We start from the raw sequence: 22201 nt of genomic DNA on the forward strand, positions 1-22201 counted from the left end.
TTTTAATTTTAAAAATGGGCAAAATGTTTCAACAGGCACTTCACAAAATCCAACACACATTGAAAAGTCTCCAGAGAATATAAATTAAAATCATTAGTTACTGTTATACATTCACCAATGTGGCTAAAACTAAAAAGACTCACAATATCAAATGTTGAAGAGGATGTAGAACAACTGAGATTCTCATATTGCTGGTGGAAATGTAAAGTGGTATAACCACTTTGGGAAAAGGTCTGATTGTCTCAGAAAACTAAAACATACAACCATCCTATAATTAGCAATTCTAGTCATACTAACATGCCTCAGAGAAATTAATTCATTTTTTATGACCCCTCAACAGTTCTCTAATGCCCCTTTTGCAGTCAGTTCCCTTGATTCCAGGAAACCATTGATTTGCTTTTGTTAGTATAAATTAGATTTTCCTTTTCTAGAAATTCAAATAAATGGAATCAGACATTATGTGTTCTTCTGTGTTTTGCTTCTTTTGCTCAACATAATGTTTCTAAGATTCATTTATGCTCTTATATTCCTTTTTATTGCTGAGTAGTATTCCATCATATATAAATATACCACAATTTTGTTTATCCATTTACTATTGATGGATGTTTGGGTTGTTTCCATTTTTTTGGTATCATGAATAAAGCTGTTATGAGCATTTATGTATTGGTCTTTGTGTGGATATATGTTAAATTGTTCTGGAGAAATTTAATTTCTCTAGGTGAGCAATTGCTGGATTGTACAGGTTATATAGTAAGTGTATCTTAACTTTATAAGAAACTGCTAACCTGCTTTCAAGTAGTTGCATCATTCTACATTCCCACAGCAGTATATGAGAGTTCTAGTTTCTCTGTATCCTCACCAACATTTGATATCATGTCTTAATTTAAGCCATTCTAGTGGGTGTGTAATGCTATATCATTGTGGTTTTATTTTGCATTTTGCTGATAACTAATAATATTTAGCTTTTTTTTCATTACTTATTATCTATTTGCTTGTCTTCTTTTGTATTTAAATCTTTCGTCTGTCAAAAAAATTAGGTGGTCTGCCTTCTTTTTACAGAATTGTAGGAATTCTTGATATATTCTGGATGCAAGTCATTTGTTAGATTTATGTGCTATGAATGTTTTCTTCCAGTCTATGTCTTGTCTTTTTATTTTCTTAATGGCAACTTTTGGAGAGAATTTTAGTTTTGATGGAACCTGATTTATCAATTTTTAAAGTTTGTGCAAATATTTTTTCTATGCTTTTTATTTGAAGGTTTATAATCAGCATTTACATTTAGTTCTGTGATTCACTTTGAGTTAATTTTTGTGTATGGTATGAGATGAGTATCAAGGTTTATTTATTTTTTATACAGCTATCCATTGGATCCAGCACCATTTGTTGAAAAAATGATATTTTCTCCCATTGAATTATCTTGGCATCATCGAAAATCAGTTGACCATATATGTATGGGCCTATTTCTCACTATTTTTATTCCTTGATCTATGTACCTGTCTTTACACTGATACCACACTATCTTGATTACTTAAAGCTGAACTCTTTTTTTTTTTTTTTTTAAAGATGACCAGTGAGGGGATCTTAACACTTGACTTGGTGTTGTCAGCACCACACTCACCCAGTGAGCCAACTGGGTGATCTGAACCCATGGCCTTGATGTTATCAGCACCACGCTCTCCCGAGTGAGCCACAGGCCGGCCCTGAAAGCTGCTCTTAAATTTAGTAACATAGGTCCTCCAGATTTCTTCCTTTGTCAAAATTGTTTTTGGCTATTCTAAGTTCTTTTACTTTCCATATACATTTTACAATCAGAATGTCAGTTTCTGCCAAAAAAAATTTGCTAGACTTTTAATTGGAATTACTTGAATTGATCTAATTGAATCTGTAGATCAATTTGGGGATAATTGGTATCTTTAGAATATTGAGACTTCTGATCCATGAGTCTTGTCTGTCTGTCCATTTATTAAGATATTCTTTCATTTATTTCAGCAATGTTTTATAGTTTTCAGTGTACCCATTTTGCACATATTTTGTTAAACTTAATCACTAGGTATTTTATATTTTGAGTAATATTGTAAATGTTATTTTGTTTGTTTTGTTTCAAGGTACATCTTTTAATATTGTCTTTCTCTTGCACAGTTGTATATGTTGGTGTCTTGTTTGATTTATCTTTTAGTCATTATAGGAAGGATGTTAGTGGTTTATTCACCACCCTTACAATATTGGAGTATCCTGAGGCTGTCTATGGACTTACTTTACTGATGAGTTATGCACCTTCAAATGTTTTTTTGCTGCTCCTTAGCATCAGTTTCTTTCAGATTGAAGAGCTCCCGTTAGCATTTCTCGTAAGGCAGGACTAGTATTGATGAATTCCCTTGGTGGTTGTCTGGGAAAGACCATTTCTCCTTCATGTTTGAAGGTTAGTTTTGCCAGATACAGAATTCTTGGCTGACAGTATTTTTCCTTCAGGACTCTGAACATATCATCCCATTCTCTTCTGGCCTGCAGGGTTTCTACTGAGAAATCCACTAAGAGATTTATTGGGGCTCCATTGAATGTTATCTTTTTATTTTCTCTTGATGATTTCAGTATTCTCTCTTTTCTTTGGTTTTTTGGTTTTTTTTTCTTTTTGTTTTTGTTTTTCTTAGCTCCCACTTATGAGTGAGGACATGCAGTGTTTCTCTTTGTTTGCCTAGCTTATTTCATTTAACATAATTTTCTCTACGTTCATCCATGTTGCTGTGTATGGCAAATTTCATTCCTTTTTATGGCAGAGTAGTATATACCACATTTTCCTTATCCACTTGTCTGTCAATGGACATTTAGGCTGATTCCAACTCTTGGCTACTGTAAATGGAGCTGTGATGAATTGGGAGAACAGTTATCCCTTTGACATGCTGATTTCCATTCCTTTGGGCATATATCCAGCAGTAGGATTGCTGGATCATATGGCAGTTCTATCTGTAGTTGTTTGAGAAAACTGCCTACTGTTTTCCATAACAGCTGCACTAATTTACGGTCCCACCAACAGTGGAGGAGGGTTCCCCTTTCTCCACAACCTCGCCAGCATTTGTTATTCTCTTTGTTATTGGTTTTGATAATAGCCAGTCTAACTGGGGTGAGATCATATCTCAATGTGGTTTTGATTTGTATTTCCTTGATGCTTAGTGATGTTGAGCATTTTTTCATGTGTTTGTTGGCCATTTGCATATCTTCCTTTGAGAAATGCCTATTCAGCTACTTTGCTCATTTGTTAATTGGATTACTTGTTTTTAACTGTTAAGTTGTTTGAGTTCCTTGTATATTCTGGATATTAATTCCTTATTGGATGCATGGTTTGCAAATATTTTCCCCCATTCTGTAGGTTGTTTTTTTTTTTTTGGCCCTGTTAATTTTTTCTTTTGCTGTACAGAAGCTTTTTAGCTTGATATGATCCTATTTGTTTATTCTTTTCTTTGGTGCCTGTGCTTTTCGGATCTTATTCATAAAGTTTTTGCCCAGTCCTACTTCCTGAATTGTTTCTACTATGTTTTCTCTTAGTAGTTTTATAGTTTCAGGTCTTATATATGTCTTTTAGCCATTTGAATTGATTTTGGTATATGGTGAGAGGTACAGGTGTAGTTTTATTCTTCTACTTATGGATGTCCAGTTTTCCCAGCGCCATTTATTGAAGAGGGAGTCTTTTCCCCAATGTATGTTCTTGGTGCCTTTGTTGAAGATCAGCTGTCTGTAAGTAATTGGGTTGATATCTGGGTTTTCTATTCTGTTCCATTGGTCCAAGTGTCTGTTTTTATGCCAGTACCATGCTGTTTTGGTTACTATAGCTTTGTTGTATAATTTGAGGTCAGGTAGTGTTATGCCACTGGTTTCATTTTTTTTTGCTCAGGATTGCTTTGGCTATTCGGGGTCTTTTGTTGTTCCATATGAATGTTAGGATTGTTTTTTCTATTTCTGTTAAGAATGTCATTGGTATTTTAATGGGGATTGCATTGAATCTGTAGATTGCTTTGAGTAATGTGGACATTTTCACAGTGTTGATTCTTCCGATCTAAGAGCATGGAATGTCTTTCCATCTTTTTGTGTCTTCTTTAATTTCCTTCCGCAGTGATTTGTATTCTCATTGTAGAGATCTTTCACCTCCTTGGTTAGATTTATTCCTAGGTTTTTTATTTTTATTTTTTGGTGACTATTATAGATGGGCTTGCTTTCTTGATTTCTTTTTCTATTAGTTTGTTGTTGGAGTGTTAAAAAACTATTGATTTATGCATGTTGATTTTGTATCTTGCAACTCTACTGAAATCATTTATCAGCTCCTAAGAGTTTTCTGGTAGAGGCTTTGGGCCATTCTATATATAGGATCATGTCATCTGCAAACAGGGATAATTTAACTTCATCTTTTCTAATCTGAATGCCCTTTATTTCTTTCTTTTGCTTGATTGCTCTGGCTAGCATTTCCAATACCATGTTAAGTACAAATGGTGAGAGTGGGCATCCTTGTCTTGTTCTTGTTCTTAAGGGAAAGGCTTTCAGCTTCTCCCCATTCAAGATGGTATTGGTGGTGGGTTTGTCATATATGGCTTTTATTGTGTTGAGATATTTCCCTTCTATACCTAATTTTCTGAGTCTTTTTCAAGAAGGGATGTTGAATTTTGTCAAAAGCTTTTTCTGCATTTTGAGATAATCATACAGTTTTTGTCCTTGGTTTTGTTGATGTGGTGTATCTCATTTATTGACTTGCACATGGTTTTTTTTTTTTTTTTTTTTTTTTTTTTTTGACTTGCACATGTTAAACCATCTTTGCGTCCCTGGGATGAATCCCACTTGATCGTGGTGTATAACTTTTTTGATGTGTTGCTGTATTCTGTTTGCTAATATTTTGTTGAGGATTTTTGGATATATGTTCATCGAAGATATTGGCCTGTAGTTTTCTTTTTTTGTTGTATCTTTGTCTGGCTTTGGTACTGGCATGATGGTCACTTTGTAAAATGAGTTTGGGAGAATAGCCTCTGTTTCAGTTTTCTGGAATAATTTGAAGAGAACTGGTGTTATTTCCTCTTTAAAGATTTCATAGAATTCAGTCGTAAAGCCATCTGGTCCTGGGCTTTTCTTTGTTGGGAGACAGCTGATTACTGCTTCAATTTCATTGCTTGTTATTGGTCAGTTCAGGTTTTTTGTGTCTTCTTTGTTCAGTCTTGGTAGTGTGTATTTGTCCAGAAATTTATCCATTTCCTTTATAGTTGTTTATAATAGTCTCTAATGATTCTTTGTATTTCTGTGGTATTGGTTGTAATGTCTCCTCGTTCATTTCTGATTTTTGTCATTTGGGTCTTCTCTCTGCTTTTTTTAGTTAGCCTAGTTAATAGTTTATCTACTTTGTTTATCTTCTCAAAAACCCAACTTTTTGTTTCATTGATCGTTTGTATTGTTTTGGGGCCTCTATTTCATTTAGTTCTGCTCTGATCTTAATTATTTCTTTCCATCTACTAATTTTGGGATTGAATTGTTCTTATTTTTCTAATTCTTCGAAGTATAGTGTTAGGTTGTTCATTTGAAGTCTTTCTGTTCTTTTGATGTATGCATTTATTACAATCAACTTCCCTTAGTACTGCTTTTGCTGTGTTGCATGGGTTTTGGTATGATGAATCTTTATTTTCATTAGTTTCAAGAAGTTTTTTTTTTTAATAATTTATTTTATTTATTGAATCAAAATTGATTATACATATTTTGGGGGTTGAACATTGAGATATGTTGATTAAATCAGTATTACTAGCACATATATTGTTACAAATCGTAATTATTCTTTATGCCCCTGTCCAACCTCTCTCCTTCCCCCATTCCCTCCCCCTCTCCCCTCTAACTGCTCTAGATTTCTTCTCTCCTTCTGAAAGAATAATTGTTACTCTGTTAACTTGTTGCCTAGATGATCTGTCCAATGCTGAGAGATGTGACCAGGTCCCCCAATATTATCATAGAGCAGATACTTCTTCTGTCACTCTGATATGGGTTTTGTGGATAGAGACATCCTCTTCTTTTCTTTGTCTCTGCTGGTGACTCTTCTTGTGTGAATGCACTCCAGTGGTTGGCGGACCATCTGCATGGTGGCTGTGGTGTCTAGCCGCTTTTGCAGCAGCGATGGTTATTGTGGTGGCTGTGGTGGGCCACCCACATGAGGGTGCTGTTTTTGGCCTGCTCCTTGGCACTGGCAGTATGCCTGGTTGTGGGGTGTGTTTGGTCCCCTTCTCCATGCCTCTGGTCCCTGGGCAGAGCCCAAGGTGATGGCGCCATGTGCCTGTTTGTGGGAAAGAGGTCAGTCCCCTTCTCCATGTCCCAGGTCCCTGGGTGGGCCTCGAGGTACAGGTACAATGTGCCTGGGTGCAAGAGGGGTCCATTCCCCTTCTCCTTGCCTCGGGTCCCCAGGCAGGCCCCAAGGTGCCAGTGTGGTGTGCCTGGTTGTGGGAGAGAGGTCCAGTCCCCTTCTCTATCCCCCAGGTCCCCGAGTGGGCTCCGAGGTGCTGGCATGTTGTGCCTGGTTGTGGGAGGGAGGTCGGGTCCCCATCATGCCCTAGGTCCCTGGCTGGGCTCTGAGGTGCTGGTATGTTGTGCCTGGTTGTGGGAGGGTGGTCTGGTCCCTGGCTCCATACTCCAGGTCCCTGGGTGGGTCCCAAGGTCCTGGCTCTGTGTGCCTGGTTGAGGGAGGGTGGTACGGTCCCCTTCTCCATGCCTCAGGTCCCCAGGTGGGCCCTGAAGTGCTGGCTCAGTGTGCCTGGCTGTGGAAGAGAGGTCCAGTCCCCTTCTCCAAGCCTCAGGTCCCTGGGCAGGCCCTGAGGCACTGGTGCAGTGTGCCTGGTTGTGGGAGAGAATTCCAGTCCCCAACTCCCTACCCTGGGCCCCAGGGTGTGTCCCAAGGCACTGGCTCAGTGTGCCTAGTTGTGGAAGGGTGGTCTAGTCCCCTTCTCCACGCCCTTGGTCCCTGGGCAGGGACCACGGTGCTGGCGTGGTGTGCCTGGTTGTGGGAGAGGGGTCAGTACCCTTCTCCATGCGTCAGGTCCCTGGGTGGGCCCCAAAGCAGTGGCTCAGTGTGCCTGGTTGTGGGAGAGAGGTCCATTCCCCTTCTCCTTGCCTCGGGTCTCTGGGCAGGCCCCAAGGTGCTGGCGTGGTGTGCCTGGTTGTGGGAGGGGGGTCCAGTCCTCTTCTCCATGCTTTAGGTCCCCAGACTGGCCCCGATGCACTGGTGCAGTCTGTCTACAAGTGGGAGTGGGGTCTGGGCCCCTGATCCAAGCCTGTAGTTCCCAGGCAGGCCCCAAGGTGATGGTGGTGTGCCTGGCCCGGAACCAATTTTTTGTCCTTTGCTTCTAACACGGGGGAACTTCCTGTGGTTGAGCTGTGTGGTTGTTTAAGTTGCTACTTTGCTGCTGTTTCCCTGGAGAAGGCTTTTTGTGCAGCTCAGGGTTTAATGGTTGACCTTATAGGTACTTCTGGCTCTCCAGAGACCTGGTGGATCTGTGTTCTGTAGAACTCTAATCTGGGCCTGAGTTCTTTCCTCAAACTGCACCCCATGCAATTCTGTATTCCCGACCAGTCTCCTGTGAGTGGTCCTGTGCTGATTGGGGGGCAGATCAGCTGTCCTTGCTGTGTCCCACTGTTCCCCTTGTGGGCACGTCTTCCCCACCACCCATGTTGCAAACACTTCCCATGGGATGGGCCCTGCACTGGTCCCTTGCGATGACTCACCGGCTTCTGAATGGCCCCCTTTTTTCAGTTGTTCTGGCTCCTCGCTCCTGTGTGGGTCCACGTGAACCCTATTAGTGGTCTTGCTGTCTTTGGGGCTGCCGAGACCTTCTTCTCTCCTGCTGCCTCCAAGTAACTCCATCTGAATGGCACAGCTGCGGCTTCTGCCGGCTCCTGCACCACGCACTCAGCAGCTCAAGCCTTAAAGCAGCCATGGCCCGAAATGCTCAAAGCAGCTTTTTCTTTCTCTCATCGTAGTTTCTCCTGCCTTCATGAACTCCATAGGTCTCTCCTCCTCTTCTGCTGAGCTCCAGCGGCCCCAGCGTGGCTGATGTTACATTTTTATAGCAGTAAATTGGTTGATTTGTGGGAGAGAGTGACGCTGTGGACCGTCTATTCTGCCATCTTGATTGGATCAGTTTCAAGAAGATTTTTGATTTCCAGTTTAATTTTTCCTTGGGCCCATATGTCATTCAGGAGCATGTTGTTTAATTTCCATGCATCTGTATAGTTCCAGAGTTTCTCTTGTTACTGATTTCTAGTTTTAATCTGTTATGGTCTGAAAAGATACTTGAAATGATTTCAATTTTTAAAAATTTCTTGAGGCTTGCTTTATGACCTAACATGTGGTCTATCCTGGAGAATGTTCTATGTGCTGATGAGAAGAATGTGTATTCTGTAGTTGTTGAATGAAAAGTTCTGTAAATATCTGCCAAGTCCAGTTGGTCTAAAGTGTAGTTTAAACCCTGTGTTTCTCTGTTGATTTGTTGTCTAGATGATCTGTCCAGTGCTGAGAGCGGTGTGTTCAGGTCCTCAACTATGACCGTATTGGGGTCTATCTCTTTCTTTAGGTCTAATAGTGTTTGCTTTATATATCTGGGTGCTCTGGTGTTGGGTGCATAGCATAATATTTATGATTGTTATATCTTCTTGCTGGGCAGATCCCTTTATCATTATATAATGGCCTTCTTTGTCTCTTTTTGTGGTTTTTGCTTTAAAGTCTATTTCATCTGATATAAGAATAGTTACTTCTGCTTGGTTTTGGTTTCCATTTGCATGGCATATGTTTATCCATCCCTTTACTTTTAGTCTATATGTGTCTTTACAGGTGGGGTGAGTATCTTATAGATGTCACAGTTCGGTCTAGTTTTTTAATAAAGTCAGTCAATCTGTGTCTTTTGAGTGGGGAATTTAATTCATTTACATTTAAGGTTGTCATTGAAAGGTATTGTCTTACTCCTGACATTTAATTGCTTTTCTTATGGTTGATTTAAATATCTTTTGTTTCTTTCTTTCCATTTTATTGTTTGTCTTTAATATTCATCGTTTTTTTGAGGTGGTATGGTATAATTTCTTTCTTTTTCTCATTTGCATATTGCTCTACCAGTGGTGTTTGTTTTTTATATTTATTTATTTATTTATGATGAATATTCATGACATACAAAGTTGATTGTCCCTCCTCCTGCCCATGATGTGGGGGCCAGATTCATACTGGGGGCATATCCAGAAATTACTTTTGTACCCTTTGTCTCCTCCCAATTATCCCCCAGCTTCCCTCCCCTTCCCCCTCTCCCCTCAACTCCAATTTGTAGCCCTAGGAATGTTCCCTACCTCTGTTGGATCATGGCACTACTGTGGTCTTTCTTTCCGGCCTTCCTTTCTCTCTTAGCTCTCACATATGAGGGAGCATATGTGGCATTTATCCTTCTGCACTTTGCTTGTTTCACTCAACATAAGTTTCTCCAGGTTCACCTATGTTGTTGCAAATGGGAGCATTTCATTCTTTTTTATGGCAGAGTAGTATTCCATAGTGTATATATACCACGGATTCCTTATCTAATCATCTATTGATGGACATTTAGGTTGGCTCCATATCTTGGCTATTGTAAACAGAGGTGCAATAAACATGGGAGTGCAGGTATCTCTTTGACATCATGATTTCCATTCCTCTAGATATATACCCAGAAAAGGGATTGCTGGATCATATGGAAGATCTATGTGTAGTTGTTTGAGAAACCTCCAAATTATTTTCCAAAGTGGTTGTACTGACTTACATTCCCACCAACAGTGCAGTAGTGTTCCCTTCTCTCCACACCCTTGCTAGCATTTGTTATTCACCATCTTTTTGATCATAGCCAGTCTAACTGGAGTGAGGTGGTATCTCAATGTGGTTTTAATTTGCATTTCCCTGATGACTAGGGATGTTGAGCAATTTTTCATGTATCTGTTGGCCATTGGTATGTCTTCCTTTGAAAAATGTCTATTCAGTTCCTTTGCCCATTTTTTAATTTGGTCATTTATTTTTTTACTGTATAGTTGCTTGAGTTCTATGTATATTCTGGATATTAGTCCCTTGTCAGATGCATAGTTGGCAAAAATTTTCTCCCACTCTGTAGGTTGTCTTTTCACTCTGTTTATTGTTTCTTTTGCTGTGCAGAAACTTTTTAGTCTGATATAGTCCCATTTGTTTATTTTTTCTTTTGCTGCTTGTGCTTTCAGGCTCATGTTCATAAAGCCTGTGCCCAGACCTAACTGCTGAAGTGTTTCACCTATATTTTCCCTTAGTAATTTTACAGTTTCGGGTCTTATACCTAGGTCTTTAATCCATTTTGAGTTGATTTTAGTGTATGGTGAGAGATGCATATCTAGTTTTATTCTTCTGCATATGAATATCCAGTTTTCCCAGCACCACTTGTTGAAGAGGCAATCTTTTCCCCAATGTAGATTTTTGTTGCCTTTGTTTAATATCAGATGGCTATAAGTCTGAGGAGTGATTTCTTTGTTCTCAGTTTTCCCAGCACCACTTGTTGAAGAGGCAATCTTTTCCCCAATGTAGATTTTTGTTGCCTTTGTTTAATATCAGATGGCTATAAGTCTGAGGAGTGATTTCTTTGTTCTCAATTCTACCCCACTTGTCTGAATGTCTATATTTATACCAGTACCATGCTGTTTTGGTTACAACAGCTTTGTAGTATAATTTGAAGTTAGGCAGTCATGCCTCTGGCTTTTTTTTTTTTTTTTTTTTTGCTCAGGACTGCTTTGGCTATTCATGGTCTTTTGTTTTTCCATATGAAAGGTGAGATTATTTTTTCCATTTCTGTGAAGAATGTCATTGGTATTTTGAAGGAGATTGCATTGAATCTGTAGATCACTTTGGGTACTTCTTTCAACCCAAGAGCATGGAATATCTTTCAATCTTTTTGTGTCTTCTTTAATTTCTTTCAGAAGTGGCTTGTAATTCTCATTATAGAGGTCTTTTACCTCCTTGTTTAAATTGATGCCTAGGTATTGTATTTTTTTGGTGACAATTGTAAATGGGCTTACTTTCTTTATTTCACTTTCTGTTAATTAATTATTTGAGTATATAAATGCTACCAATTTGGGGGCATTTATTTTGTATCCTGCAACATTACTGAAGTTATAACCAGCCTTAGGAGTTTTTTGATAGAGTCTTTAGGTTTTTCTATATATGGTATCATGTTATCTGCAAATAGGGAAAATTTGACTTCATCTTTTCCAATCTGGATTTCATTTATTTCTTTCTCTTGCCTGATGGCTCTAGCTAGTACATCCATTACTATATTGAATAGAAGTGGTAAGAGTGGACATCCTTGTCTTGTTCCTGTCCTTAGGGGGAAGGCCTTCAATTTTTCCCCATTCAGAATAATACTGGTGGTGGGCTTGTCATAAATGGCTTTTTTTGTGTTAAGATATTTTCCTTCTATACCTAATTTGTTGAGGTCTTTATCATGAAGGAATGTTGAATTTTGTCAAATGCTTTTTCAGCATCTATTGAGATGATCATATGGTCTTTGTCCTTGAGCTTGTTGATGTGATGTATCACATTTATTAACTTTCGTATGTTGAACCATCCTTGCATCCCTGGGATAAATCCCACTTGATCATAGTGTGTAATTTTTAAAAATATGTTGCTCTATACTAATTGCTAATATTTTGTTGAGGATTTTAGCATCTAGGTTCATCAAGGATATTGGCATATAATTTTCTTTTTTTGTTTTGACTTTATCTGGTTTTGGTATCAGAGTTATGTTGGCCTCATAGAATGAGTTTGGGAGAGTAGCATCTGTTTCAATTGTTTGGAACAGTTTCATGAGAATTGGTGCTAACTCCTCTTTAAAAGTTTGATAGAATTCAGCTGTAAAGCCATCTGGACCTGGACTTTATTTGTTGGAAGATTGCTAATTACCGCTTCAATCTCCTTGCTTGCTATTGGTCTGTTCAGGTTTTCTATCTCTTCTTGGTTCAGTCTTGGTAATTTATATGTGTCTAAAAACTTATCCATATCTTCAAGATTTTCAAATTTGTTGTCATACAGTTGTTTATAATAGTCTCTTTGATTCTTTGTATTTCTGTGGTGTCAGTCATAATGTCTTCCTTTTCATTTCTGATTTTTGTTATTTGGGTCTTCTCTTTCCTTTTTTTTTTTTTTTTTTTGTTAATCTAGCTAATGGTGTGTCTATTTTGTTTATCTTCTTGAAAAACCAACTTTTAGTTTTGTTGATCTTTTCTATTGTTTTTTGGGTCTCTATTTCATTTAGTTCTGCTCTGATCTTAATTATTTTTTCCCATCTACTGCCTTTAGGTTTGGATTGTTGTTGTTTTTCAAGTTCTTTGAGGTGTAGTATTAGGTCATTTATTTGGAATCTTTCCATTCTTTTGATATAAGCATTTACTGCAATAAATTTGCCTCTTAGTACTGCTTTTGTAGTATCCCACAAGTTTTGGTATGATGTATCTTTATTTTCATTAGTTTCTAGAAATTTTTTTATTTCCTGTTTAATTTCTTCTTGGACCCATAGATCATTCAGGAGCCTATTTTTATTTTCCATGTATTTGTATAGCTTCCAGCAATTTGCTTATTGTTTATCTCCAGTTTTAGTCCATTGTGGTCTGAAAAGATTGTTGGAATGATTTCTATTTTTAAAAATTTGCTGAGACTAGATCTGTAACCTAATATGTGGTCTATCCTGGAGAATGTACTGTGAGCTGATGAGAAGAAAGTGTATTCTTTAGCTGCTGGGTGAAATGTTCTGTATATATCTGCCAAGTCCAGTTGGTCTAGGGTGTAGATTAAATCCTGTGTCTCTTTGTTGACTTGTTGCCTGGAAGTCCTGTCCCATACAGAGAGAGGGGTATTCAGATCACCCACTATTAATGTATTAGGTCCTGTCTCCTTCTTTAGGTCTAAGAGTGTTTGCTTAAGATATCTGGGTGCTCCGGTATTGGGTGCATACATGTTTATGATTGTTATGTCTTCTAGCTGGATAGTTCCCTTATCATTATATAGTGGCCTTCTTTGTCTTTTTTAATGTTTTTTGGTTTAAAGTCTATTTTGTCTGATATAAGAATAGCTACTCCTGCTTGTTTTTGGTTTCCATTTGCATGGTGTATCTTTTTCCATCCCTTCACTTTTAGTCTATGAGTGTCTTTACAGGTGAGGTGGGTCTCTTGGAGACATTATATACTTGGGTTTAGCTTTTTAATCCAGTCAGTTAGTCTGTGTCTTTTGAATGGGGAGTTTAGTCCATTCACATTCAGAGTAGTTATTGAGAAGTGTTGTTTAATTCCTGTCATTTAATTGCTACTTGTTTAGGTGGTTTAAATATCTTTTGATCATTATTTCCTCTTTTATTTCTCTTCTTCAATGTGAGTTGGGAATTTAAGGTGGAATGATTTAGCTTCTTTCTTTTTCTTGCTGGCATTTTTGTTTTAACTGTGGGTTTTGCTCTTTCTTGTGTATTCATGATGATGGTCATCATTATTCAGATTCTAGATGAAGGAGTCCCTTGAGAATTTCTTGCAGGGCTGGTCGTATGGTGGTGAACTCCCGTAACTTTTGTTTATCTGGGAAATACAGTATTTCTCCCTCGTTTCTGAAGGAGAGCCTTGCTGGGTAAAGAATTCTTGGCTGGCAGTTTTTTTCTTTTAGTATTTTGAGTATATCATTTCACTTTCTTCTGGCCTATAGGGTTTCGGTTGAGAAGTCTGCTGTTAGTTTGATGGGGGTTCCCCTATAAGTGACCTGACACTTTTCCCTTACTGCTTGTAGAATTCTCTCTTTGTCTTTGAGCTTTGCAAATTTAACTATAGTATGTCTTGGGGAGGATATTTTTGGGTTGAATCTGTTTGGGGACCTTTGAGCTTCCTGGATCTGAAGGTTTGTATCTCGCCCTACACCTGGGAAGTTTTCTGTTACTGTTTCCTTGAGTAGGTTTTCAATACCTTTTCCTTTCTCCTGCCCTTCAGGAATGCCCACAATTCAGATGTTAGAGTGCTTGATGTTGTCTGCTATCTCTCGTAGGTTTTCCTCATTATTTTTAATTCTTTTTTCCTTTTTTTTGTTTGCCTGACTTATTTCAAAAAGACCATCTTTAAGCTCTGAAATTCTTTCTTCTCCTTGCTCTACCCTGCTGCTCAAGCCCTCAGTCATTTTTTATTTCACTGAGTGAGTCTTTCATTTCTAGAAGTTCTGCTACACTCTTCTTTATGGTATTAATTTCTTTGTAGATTTCCTCCTTCATATTCTGGATGTTTTTTTCTTGTTTCATTGTGTTCTCTAATTGAGTCTTCCTTTATTTCTTCAAGTTTTCTTAAGATCACTGCTCAAAATTCTTTTTCACACATTTCAAGGATTCCCTGTTCCATGGAGTCTGACTTTGGGGCATTACTGTATCCTTTCAGTGGTGTCATTTCTTTTTGACTGTTTGTGCTTCTAATGTTTTTTCACTGATGCCTGGTCATTTGGTAGGGGGTTTGCTTCTACTATTCCACTGAAGTTGGCTGTAGAGTTGCCTTGGTTGCTACTGTTGGGGGTGAATTGTCTTTGCTTGACAGTAGGTGTGGTGGTGGTTATGTTAAACCACTTTGGTTCCTGTTTGAGACTCCATGGTCGTAGAATGAGCCCCTAGTGCGTGGAGTTCTGCTGGGCCAAACTCAGTGGGTCAGAACTGTAGGCTGGTTCTGACCCATCATAGGCTCCCCCGGGTCTGAGGCAGGATGAGTGGCCACGTGGAGCTGCGTGGTTCTGCTGGCTGGTACCAGAGGGCACACCTGCATGGTGCTGGTTCAGGGTGTGGAAGAGGCCTGGAGCTCCACCCCTGCCTGAGTCTGAGGCAGCGGGGTGAGGAGCTGTGTGTAGCCACCCGGTTCCGTTGTCTGGTGCTGTTGCTGGCCACTTCTGGCAGGCTCCCCTGCACTGTTACAGTTCAGGGCACAGGGGCGGGGCCTGGAACTCCCCTCAACCTGGGTACAAGGCAGTGAGGTGAGGGGGCCATGTGGAGCCGTGCAGTTCTGCTGGCTGGTACCGGCGGGCTCACTTGTGAGGTGCTGGTTCAGCGCATAGATTTATATCTTTTAAAGTTCATTCTGGGGCCGAGCCCGTGGCGCACTCGGTAGAGTGCTGCGCTGGGAGCGCGGCGACGCTCCCGCCACGGGTTCGGATCCTATATAAGAATGACCAGTGCACTCACTGGCTGAGTGCCGGTCACGAAAAAACGACAAAAAAAAAAAAAAAAAAAAAAAGTTCATTCTGGCTTGTGCTTTAGGTATACTTCAGTTTCTGAGGCTGGGAAGTCCAAAGTCCATCTGGTGGTGACAGTGACCCAGGGGTCTCACATTGCAAGATGGTGGAAGCAGCGAGAGCAGAGAGATAGCAGTGTTTGTTTTTTATCGTGTATTCACAGTAGTGATTATCATTTTGGGGGTTCCAGGTGCAGGACTCCCTTGAGCAATTTTGTAGAGCTGGTTGTGGTGGTGACCTCCCAAAGCTTTTGTTTGTCTGGGAAGTACACTATTTCCCCTTCATTTCTGAAGGATCGCCTTCCTGGGTATAATATTCTTGTCTGGTGGTTTTTTTCTTTTAGTACTTTGAATATATCATCCCATTCTCTTCTGGCCTTAGGGTTTCTGCTGAGAAGTGTGCTGCTAGTCTGATGGGGACCCCTTTATAGGTGACTTGACACTTTTCTCTTGCTGTTTTTAGGTTTCTCTCTTTGTTTTTGGCTTTTAACAGTTTAATTACAATATGTCTTGGAGAGGACATTTTTGGACTGAATCTGGGGATCTTTGAGCCTCTTCAATCTGGAAGTCTCTATCTCTACTAAAACCTGGAGACTTTTCCACTATTATTTCATCGAATATGTTTTCAATGCCTTTTCCTTTCTCCTCCCCTTCTGGAACACCCATGATTTGGATGTTTGTGCACTTAAGGTGGTCTGCTAGCTCTCTTAGATTTTCTACATTTAAAAAAAAAAATTCTTTTTCTTTTTGTCTGCTTGGGTTATTTCAAAAAGACTGTCTTCAAGATCAGAAATTCTTTTTTCCACTTACTCTAGACTGCTGCTTATGCTCTCAATTATAGTTTTTATTTCATTGAATGAGTCTTTCAGTTTCAGGAGTTCTGCTACATTCTTTTTATACTTTCCCTCCTTCAAGTGCTGGATTGATTTTCTCATTTCACTGTGTTGTCTAAGTGAATCTTTTTGTGTCTCACTGAGTTTCTTTAAGATTGTTACTCAGAATTCTCTTTCAGACATTTCAGGAGTTTTCTATTGTATGGAGTCTGGTATTTGAGAATTATAATGTTCCTTTGGTGATGTCATATTTTCTTATTTTTTCACATTTCTAGTATCCCTATTTTGAGTCCTAGTCATCTGGTGGTTGCTTCTTCTGTTACTCTGGGATGGCTTTTGAGGTGAGAATCTCCTTCTTGTAGATTTGCTATATATTCCCTGTTGTGTGGGGTGTTTTTATTTTGGTTCCAGGTAGACTCAGTATTTCTGGGGGACACTGGCAGCTATTTCTGTGTCTGGGATTGTGCATTCATTTGGGCCCACGCAGGTGGGTGGGGGCTGTGTGGGCAGCTGGGGCAGTTGGGACCATGCAAGTAGCTGGATGGCTGGGCCTGCATGTGCAGGTGGGGCCATGCAGGTGGATGTGGCATCTGGGACCACACAGGTGGCTGGACGTCAGGCCTCACAGGCAGCCAGGGTGGCTGAGACTGCACATACGGCTTGATGGCTGGGCCCACATGAGTGGGTGGGACTGTTTAGGTGGCTAGATGGCAGAGCCCATGCAGGCAGGTGGGGCCAAATGGGTGGCTGGGCAGTTGGTATCACAGTCTGGTTGGGCTGCATAGGTGGCCAGGTGTTTAGGGTCATGTGGGCTGTTGGGGCTGCACAGGCAGCTGGAAGGCTGGAGCCACATGGCACTGGGCTACATGGGTCATATGGTGGGGCGTGTTGTGATGAACTCCTGTGCAGGGAGAAAGGCCATGGCTCTGGGACTAGGCAATGGCACAGGCAACTGCAGCAGTGATAGGGGAGGGCTGGGGCAGCAGGAGGATTACTGCTGGGAAGTTCTCATGGCTGAGCAGAGTCTGTCTGCTGCAAGGGAGAATTCTTCCTGGCTGATCCTGGTTTGGGGGATGTGGTGGCTGCTGAAGCCACATGCCTCTTTCTCCTGTACACCACCCTGCTTGATTTTTGTGCTCCACAGGGTCTTCACCAGGTTCCCGCTGCCTCCCTGCTCTCCCACTGATGCTCTCCCTCTTGCTAAGCTGTCCTTTCCTTGCTCTGTTTCCTTTCTGTGGGAGGATCATACACTGGACACCTCTAGTCTGCCATTTTGCCTCACCTCCTCCATCTTTGGTTTTTGATAATTTGATTATGATGTGCTGTGGGGTGTTCCTCCTTGGATTGAATTTGATTGGTGACCTGTGAGTTTCCTCTATCTGGATGCTGTCATCGTTCTCCATACCTGGGAAGTTTTCAGCCATTATTTTCTTGAGTATGCTTTCTACATCTCTTCCTTTTTCCTCTCTTTCAGGTGTACCAATTATGTGGAGGTTATTTTGCTTGAGGGAGTCCCATATTTGCTGTATTTCTGTTTCATTTTTTCCTATTCTTGTTTCTTTCTGTTCCTCTGATTGAAATTGGATAATTTCATGTGTTTTATCTTCGAGCTCACTGATTCTTTCCTCTGTTTGATTAAGTCTGCTGTTGGAGTTTCCTATCAAGTTTTTCAATTCAGACAATGTTTTCTTTATTTCTAGAATTTCTATTTGTTTTTAAAAAATTATTTCTATTCCTTTGTTGAATTTCTCATTCTGCTTCTGAATTATTTTCCAGATATCACTTAATCTTATATCTGTATTTTTTTGTGACTCCCTTGATATCCTTAAGAGGGTTATTCTGAATTCCCTTTCAGACATTTGATAGATCTGCTGTTTTCTGCATCCATTGCTAGTGCTTTGTTTCCTTTGGTGGTGACATATTTCTCTGTTCTTTCTTCATCTTTGTGTCTTTACGTTGATGTCTAGGCATTTGAGGAGAGTACTGTTTGCTGCTGATTCTCTGGGGAAGGCTTTTTGTGCACATCATTAATCACTTCTGGATCTGGGATGTCTGGAAATTCTGGCCCACCTCTTTCCAGTAGATTGAGCCCCCTTGCAGTTCTATCACCTTGACCAATTTCTGCTGAGACCAGCTCTGCACACTGTACCTAATGTTCCCTTGGCAGACCAGCCTTTCTCCTGCACTCCAACCACTTACCGTGGAGTAGGCTGTGTATGTGTCCTTCTCAATAACTCACTGGCCTCTGGGTGGCTCTTTTCTCCAGTCAGTTGTGGTCACTTGCTCCTATGCAGGCCCAGGGGAATCCTGCCAGTGGTTTTACTGTCTGTGGGCTGGTATGGTGTGCTCTGAAGCCCTTCTCTCCCTGTAGACTCCAAGCATGTTTATGTGAAGGGTGCTGCTGTGGCTTTTTCCAGCTTGTGTAACAGCTAGTCCCCAGCCCTGTACCAGGCTGGCTCAGAACAATAGTGCTGTCCTCACGTGCTCTCACTGTTGCCTCTTGTGCCTTCACAAACTCTGCAGGTCTCGCCTCCTCCTTCCCCAGCTCCAGTGGTTCCAGGTTGGCAGTCTGCTTTTTTTTTTTTTTTTTTTAAATTGAAGCATAATTGATTGTACATGTTTTGGGGGTATAGTGTTGGCTGTCATTATTTGTGATGACAGTACGTGATGATCAAATCAATATAATTAGAATATTCGTTATTACAAATCGTAGTTATCAGTCTTTGTGCCCCTTACCCAATTTCTCCCTAACTCCCTTCTCCTTTCCCCTTTCCCACCTCTAATAACCATAAATTTGTTCTCTCCTTCTGAAAGTTCAATGTATTATTGTGGTTAATACATCCTTCCTTCCTTTTCCCTTCCACTTATGAGTGAGGACATGCAGTGTTTCTCTTTCTGCACATGGCTAATTTCACTTAATATAATTTTTTCCAAGCTCATCCATGTTGCTGTGAATAGCAGAATTTCATTCTTTTTTATGGCTGAGTAGTATTCCACTGTATATATATATATATATATACCACATTTTCCTTATGCCGTTGTCCATCAACTGACATTTAGGTTGGTTTAATATCTTGGCTATTGTAAATAGAGCTAGTCTTTGCTTTTCAATATTTGCAAATTGGTTACTTGTGGGAAGGTGTGATGCTGGGAATTCTCTCTCTACCACCATCTTAATTGTGGTTCAGCCTAAATGTTATTTTTAAAATTTCATTTTCCAATTTTTTTTCTAGCATATATAGAATTTTTTGTATATTGACCTTATATCTTGTGGCCATTAGTTCTAATAGCTTTTATGTAGATTGTTTATGATTTTCCTGTATACACAATCATATTCTCCTGGAATAAAGATAATTTTACTTCTTTCTTTCCAATTTGCATGCCTTTTTTTCCCTTGCTTATTGACTATTTCCACTTGCTTTTTTCTTGCTTATTGGCTAGAACCAGTAAAATGGTAAGGATTTTTGCATCTATGTTCATTAGGGATGTTTGTCTGCAGTTTTGTTTTCTAATAATGTCTTTGGGTAATGTTAGCTTCATAATATAGCCTGAAGTGTTTCCTTATTCTCCAGTTTCTGAAAGAGTTTGTGTAGGGTTGATATTAATTCTTCCTTAAATGTTTGCAAGAATTAATCAGTGAAGGCATCTGAACTTGGAGTTTCCTCTGTGGGAAGATGTTTAATGATAAATTCAATTTGTTTAGTAGATATAAAGTTATTTATATATTGTACTTCTTTAATAGTTGGTTTTATTAATTTGTGACCTTAATGAAATTTATCTATTTCATCTAAATTGTCAATTTGTTGTCATAATATTTATAAAATTTCTTTACTATCTTTTTATGTATATAGTATCTGTAGTGGTGTGTTCTCTACCATTTTTGTCATTGGTAATTTGTGTCCTTTCTCTGTCTCTCTGTTTTTCTTTATTAATTCAGGTAGAATTTTGTCAATTTTATCGATCCTTTCAGAGTAGTACCTTTGGGTTTAATTGGTTTTTATCTGTTTATCCATTTCTCTTTTTTCTCTCTTTATTATTTCCTTCCTTCTATTTACTTTGGATTTAATTGGCTCATCTTTTAGCAACTTCTTAAGATGGAAGCTTAGATAATTGATTCTATATCTTTTTTCCCAATATGAGCATTTACTGCATCTCACAAATTTTGATATATTGTGATTTTATTTTCATTCAGTTTCAAATATGTTCTAATTTCCCTTGTAATATCTTCTTTGATCCATGGGTCACTTAGACATGTGCTATTTAATTTCCAAATATTCTGTATATCTTCCATGTTTCCATTGTGAATGTATTACCTATTCAAAAATTGTATTAAAAATAAATTTAAAATAAGAATAATGGCTCTTTAGTTGGGAGCGATAGGCTACCCACAAACTGAACTTTCCACCTTCCCCTGACTGCTCTCTCTTCTGTGTGCAATAGCTCAGGAAGAGGCACCTGCATCTATCTACCCTACTGCCCAGGCTAGAACTCTTAGCACCATCATTAGTTTCTCCCTTTCTCTCATTCCTCATATCCAAATAGCTACCCTCGCGTGTGGCTTTTATTTCCTGAGTTTTATGAAATATGCCCCCTCCTCTCCACCACTTTGCCATTATCTCAGTGGAAGCCACATGAAGTCTAGTTTGCACAAATGCAGCAGCGTCCTAATAGCTCCTCACAAAATTCTTATTGATTACAAAGGGGGAAAGACTGACTTTACAGTGGAGAAGACTGTCAGACACTATCATAATCAATGGATCAAAATGAACATCATTGTTAATGGGATATGTTGAAACCTTGCACCACTTGATAAGATGCAATGAGAAAAATGCTGTGTCACTTCTGTGACATTTATACATCTGCTAAAGATGTATAATCTGAATCTAAGTATGAGAGAACACCAAAAAACTTAAAGGACATCCTACAAAATAACTGGCCTATTATTTTTAAAAATGTCAAGATTACAAAAGTCAAGGAAAGATTGAGGAATTATTTTATCTATAAAAATTTAAGGGAGCTAAAGAGACATGACAACTAAATGTACCATGTGACTTGGAACTGTATCCTTTGCTATAAAGGAAATTATTGAGACAATTGGCAAAACTTGAATAGTGTTTGAGGATTAGAAGGCAGTAATGCATCATGTCAAATCCCTGACTTTGAAGGTTGTGTTGAAGTTATATGGGAGAATGTCCTTGATTATGGAAAATATACACTAAAGTGTTCAGGAATGATGAAGCAAAAAGTCAGCAACTTACTCTCAAATGGTTCATGAAAAAAGTTATTTGTATTCTACTTCCAACTTTTCTGTAAGTTTGTGTTTATTTCAAAAAATTTTTGAAAGATATGTGTAAATAATACACATTTCTAAATTTATTTCTATAACTCTCTATATTGAAAGTTATGTGAAATAAATATAGATAAATAAATACAGATATAGAAATGAACTCACATTGAAACCTTCGATTCCCGTTATGTGCCCTAGAATTTATTCTCATTTTCTCCCTTTACATCTTTGAGACCCCCTTCTCCAATGGTGAGAACTCTGATTTCCATTATCCTTAATATATTGCTGTGTTTGACCAGTCCCCCTGTATATAACCAATGTCATGTCCTCCACTAATCCCTCCCTCATCAGACACTCTCCTCTCTGCTTGGGCCCTGACTCCTCATTCCAGGACCCCCATCCCCCATGCAGAGATGCTGTCCTCATGCAGTTCAGGGACTCATCCCCCCCACACCAGGTACCCCCACATGGATACCCTCTTCACACCACTTGGACTTTGACACCCCATGCTAGGCTGGGCCTCTGCCCCTCCAAGTGAATGACCTCCTGCCCCACTTGGCCTATTACTCCCCATATTGGGCCACCACTTCCCTCCACCAGCAGACTCCCTTCTCACCCTATTTGGCCTCTGATAATCCATGCCAGGCTGCCCCTCTGTGGATCTACATCCTTGCCTTCTTCCTGTTCTGACTCCCATGACTTGCCAGCTGCTAAATGGACACTCTCCTCATCCTGCCTGAGCACCTCCACTCTGGGCCATAATGGTGTCCTCCCCGATGCTTCCCTTACCCCACCCCCATGAATTGTTCAGGAA

Source organism: Cynocephalus volans, chromosome 7 (assembly GCF_027409185.1).
Source record: "Cynocephalus volans isolate mCynVol1 chromosome 7, mCynVol1.pri, whole genome shotgun sequence".
Taxonomy (NCBI): domain Eukaryota; kingdom Metazoa; phylum Chordata; class Mammalia; order Dermoptera; family Cynocephalidae; genus Cynocephalus; species Cynocephalus volans.